Raw genomic sequence first — 5,710 nt, 5'->3', positions numbered from 1 at the left:
GTTTCCTGTTATAGAATCTGAACCGTTAAAACCCTTCGCATGGAGGCAAGGCTCTTTCACTTTTGGGATGTAAAGTGAAGTCATATGCCAGATTTGCGAAATCATCAGCCTGAGTTGGTTTTACTCAGAACCTCAAGGATTTCGTGTGTGCATTGTGTCAACAAAATAAGATGAGAAACAAAATTTTTTTGGAATTCTGTGATGTCAAAAATTTAATTTGACATGAATGCAGTTAAACCCCAGGCAAAGGTTGCTTCGTTAATCATCAATAGAGACAATCAACAGCTTATGTAGTTTCCCGTGAATTACAATCGAATAATTGTTGATAAGTATCGAAGGGCTTCTTTTAAAAGATATTTTGGGTTGATTTCGAATTTCATTACATATCAGCCTTAACATAAGGTGAGAAATTGTAAATGAAATTACTTGTTTGACCAGTGTAGTCAGTGACAAGTTGGCTTTTGAAAATATTTATCATGACTAGGATTTGCGAATAAAACTCACACAGAAATCATATTAAAAAAAAAATTAACTGGATCTTGTTGGGTAACAAACATCGTGGGTTGTGAATGTTTGATCAAGACCACACATGCAAATTGAATATGATTTGGAGTTTCGAAATTTTGATACTGAAACAAAGGTTTCGTTAAAATCTGGAACGATGTTCCCCGTCAATTCCTTAAGGTTTATGATATTTGGGTTTCACTTCCATCACGGTCTCATGATGTTAGATCATAAATACATACTTGTGATTTGTCTAGGTTTTGATTGGTTTGATCAAAGACCTCAAGGACAAATCTCTTCGAAAATTCGGATTGAAAGAATTGTTTGGTATAAAAAGATTGGTTAAGAATCGAAGTGTACCTCTGTTATAATGGACAAAACAGAAAACTCTTAACTCATTTGAGAAGAGTAAGGTAGCTCTTTTGACTTATGCGAATATAAGCCTTTTGTGAAGAATTTTCATGAGATAATTTCATTAAGGCTTTCTTTTCTCACACATAGAGTCTTGTTGAGGCTTTTGGTCTACATACAGCAACATGCTTCTAGGGACATCCTAACTAGTTTTTAAAAAAAATTTGATACCTTCCCGTAGAAACACCTAAGCATGACCTCTTCGCATTAAGCCCTGTACTAAGTTCTCAGCACACAATATTTAAAGAACAACAAAAAATATTTTTGTGATTTTTGAATTTTTCAAAATTAAAAACATAACAAAATAAAATCTTTTTGGATTTTTAATTTTTCAAAAACAAAAAAAAAAATAAAATCTTTTTGGATTTTTGATTTTTCAAAAATTAAAAACTACAAAATGAATTGTAAACCTAACCTTAGTTGTTATGATCGCAAATGCGAAAAGATGTGGATGCGAAGCCATGCGAAGCCTCTGGATGAACAGTAACATCTAAACAAGTTTGACTCATAACTGCTGAACGAGACTTTCATGCTTGAGTTTTTGGAACTGAATTCGCATCAATCATCCCCAACCCTGCTAAAATTCTAACAAATGATTTTTCATCAAGAGGTTTTGTAAAAATATCAGCAAGTTGTTCAGTTGTTTTAACAAAATGAATTTCAATATTCCCATCTTCCACATGATCTTTGATAAAATGATATCGAAGAACAATGTGTTTTGTCTTTGAATGTTGTACTTGATTATGACAAATGCGAATTACACTTTGCGAATCATAATACAAGGGAATCTTTTTCATATTGATTGCATAATCACGAAGTTAACTCTGAATCCAAATGATTTGCGAAGTTCAAGCAGCAACAACAATGTATTCAGCCTCAGCAGTTTAAATTGCAACACTAGTTTGTTTCTTTGATTGCCAACTTACCAACTTTCCATCCAATAATTGACATCCACCACTTGTACTTTTCCTATCCAAAGTACATCCTCCTAGATCTGAATCTGAAAAAGCTTGAATGAAAAATCAAGATTTTGAAGGATACCAAAGTCCTAACGAAATTGTACCCTTAAGATAGCGAAAAATATTTTTCACTGCAGTCAAATGAGGTTCTCTGGGATTAGCTTGATATCTAGCACAATTACAAACCGAAAACATAATATCAGGTCTACTAGCAGTTAAGTACAATAAAGACCCTATCATGCTTCGATATAATGTTAAATCAACAGTAGGAGCATCTAACGAAGGAGTTAATCTTGTACCCACTGCCATTGGTACTCTTAGTTTCGTGCTATTTGTCATTCCAAACTTTCAAGCAAGTTCTTCGTATATTTTTCTTGATTGATTAAGATTCCATCCTTGTTCCGTCTTATATTCAATCCAAGAAAATTATTAATTTTTCCCATCATGCTCATTTCAAATTGACTTTTCATTAAATTTTCAAATTCAATTGACAATGCTGGGTCAGTTGAGCCAAAAATAATATCAACATAAATTTGAACAATCATAAGATGATTCCCAATTTTCTTGCGAAACAAAGTGGGGTCAACTGATCCTTGTTTAAATTTAGATTGTTTCAAGAAATTTGTAAGAGTTGCATATCAGGCTCTCGGTGCTTGTTTTAACCCATAAACAGCTTTGTGAAGAATGTAGACATGATTAGGATGTTCCTCGTTTATGAATTCTGGTGGTTGTTCAACATACACTGTTTCTTCAAGTTCTCCATTTAAGAAAGCACACGTAACATCCATTTGATAAACATCAAAGTCTTTGTGTGCTGCATATGCTAGAAATATGTGAACTGCTCTGAGTCTTGCAACAGGAGCAAATGTTTCTTCATAGTCTATTCCTTCTTGTTGCGAATACCCTTTAACCACTAGTCTAGCTTTATTTCGAATAATATTGCCATCTTTTTCGGTTTTATTTTTAAAAATCCATTTTAATCCGACAATCGAAACATTAGAAGGTTTAGGAATTAATCTCCAAACCTTGTTTCGTTCAAATTCAGCCAGTTCAGATTGCATAGCAAGAACCCAATCTGAGTGTTCCATAGCATCCTTCACTGTCTTTGGCTCTATTTTTGAAATAAAGACATTAAACATACATAGTTCTTGGTTCGCATTCAGTACCTCATTTTTCGCATGAATTTGAGCTCTTGTCAACACACCATCTTGTGGATTACCAATTACCTGATCTTTTGGATGATTTCTTGTCCATTTCTCAAGTGGTGGAAAATTAGGATCAAATTCCAATGGTGCATCTTCATATATATCTTCATTTTCAGATCCTGCAACAGAAAAATTATCATTTAGTTCATGAAACTCATCATTTTCATCAAGATTAATTGTTTGTGTTTCATCATGCTCCCCCTCAAAATGATGTTCCTGTTGATTATGTGAATGCTCCCCCTCAACTTGATATTCTTGTTGATTTTGTGAATGCTCCCCCTCAACTTAATGATTCCTATTTTCATTCCCCCCCTCGAAAATTGGCTGATTGTCTGCATTATTGATCGTATGCTCCCCCTCCATACGAACATCAGGCACACTTTTGCAAGATGTTGACGTTGTAGTAATTGTCGAATCATCAGTATGTTTTGAAGATGCCGATGTATGATTATCAGGAGCATTATTTTCCGCATCAATTGCTCTGTCAAGAATTCCGAAAATTAAGTCATAATCAAAATCATTTATTTCAGAATTATCAATTTGAGTATTTGAATCAACGAGTATTGATTTATTTTCAAATTTACTATCCGTTTGTTTAAGATAGTAATCATCAAATGTTAAATTGAAAGTTTCTTAAATTTTTCTTGTTCTTCTGTTGAGCACTCTGTATGCCACTGAATTGTGCGAATATCCTAAGAATATGCCTTCATCAGCTTTAGCTTGAAACTTGGACAAATTGTCTTTGAGATTCATGATAAAACACCTGCAACCAAAAACATGAAAGAATTTGACATTAGGGTTCCTATTATTGATTATTTCATATGGAGTAATATTGAATCTTCGATGAATGAATGATCGATTCTGAGTAAAACATGCAGTTGAAACTGCTTCAGCCCACAGATATTGAGGAAGATCCGCATATGTTAACATGGTTCTGGCTGCTTCGCATAGAGATCGATTTCTTCTTTCAACAACTCCATTTTGTTGCGGAGTATATGGTGATGAGAAATTATGCGAAATGCATTTGCTTGTGAGAAAAGAATCAAGAAATTGATTTTTAAACTCAGAACCATTATCACTTTTAATTTTGCGAACATTCTTTTTCAGACTAAGGTCAATCTTTTTGATAAAATCAATCATCATCTGAGCAACTTCAGATTTTAACCTGAGAAAAAATACCCATGTGAATCGAGAAAAATCATCTACAATAACCAAAATGTACCGCTTTTTATTGATTGTAGCAACAGTCGACGGTCCACATACGTTAATGTGAAGAAGTTCCAATGGTTCTACGATTTTTGAATCGATCACAATCGGATGACCTTTTCTATGTTGTTTTCCTTGTTCGCAAGCTGCACACAAAGAATCATTGTCAAATTTTAGTACATGTAACCCTCGAACTCAATCTTTAGTGACAAGTTTGTTAATATTGCGAAAGTCCAAATGTGACAATCTTCTATGCCAAAGCCAGCTGACATCATTAGATGCTTTTGATAGTAAACATACAGCAGGTCTTCCCACAATTGGTTTGATGTCCAGTGTAAACATATCACCATATCTTTTGGATTTGAGAAGTACTTCATTTGATTTCGCATTTGAAATGATACTTCCTTCTTCATTAAATACAACTTGGTTTCCAGTACCAACAACAAGTTGTGACACACTTATCAAATTATGTTGAAGTCCTTCAACATAAGCAACTCTGTTTACAGTGAATTGTCCATTTGTGACTTTCCCATAGCCTTTCACTTGACACTTGTGATTATTCCTAAATTTGACTACTCCAACATTTTCCAAGCTTCTATAATCTTGCAAGTTTTCCTTTCTTCCAGTCATATGACGAGAGCAACCACTATCAATATACCATTTCGTATCATATTGCTCGTCACACATCACCTGCATTTATTGGAAAAATTTAGGAACCCAAGACTTGTTGGGTCCATCATTAGTAGAATGAAACAAATTCTTTGAATTTAAAAACCATATTTTCACTTTGTTTGTGACAGAATCTGTTATATCAACATCATTAGATCTAGATATTGAAATATAGTTGTTCAATAGTTTTGGATTTCCATTGATTGTAATCTTATCCTTCACAACATCCGCATTTTTGATAACTGGTTTCCATTTTTGAACTAGAACTTGCGAATGATGAGATGATGAACTAGCAGTGGAAGAATTATTTGCGAACTTGTCAAATGTATTCTTGATTTGTTCCTCTGAAAACTTCGCACTTTGATATTTTCTGCCTTTTCCTTCAAGCCAATGATTGATTGTATGGACATCAGATTTTCCTTTTGAGTATGAAACTTTGGTTGGTTGTGAATTTGAAGGATTTGGAAAATTTGGTTGTTTTGGTAAAAATTTCACTTTAGCTTTGTTAGAATTGTTCAAAGGTGATGAAGTATTCGTGAATTTTCCAACATTTCGAAACTTTTGATTGTTCACAAATTTTTATGAAGTCTCAAATGTTCGATTGTTGTCATATTTGCGAACAAATGGAATTTTATCAACATAATTTATTGGTCTGTGAAAACTTGTATCTTTTTGTTTGTTTTTGCTTTGAAAGTTTGATGATTTTGGTTTCAAAATTTGTTCGTTTTCAACTTTTGGCTTATCATTAGACATAAC

The sequence above is a fragment of the Lactuca sativa genome, chromosome 4 (genome assembly GCF_002870075.4).
Source record: "Lactuca sativa cultivar Salinas chromosome 4, Lsat_Salinas_v11, whole genome shotgun sequence".
Taxonomy (NCBI): Eukaryota; Viridiplantae; Streptophyta; class Magnoliopsida; order Asterales; family Asteraceae; genus Lactuca; species Lactuca sativa.
Note: the sequence above shows the minus strand (reverse complement) of the source record.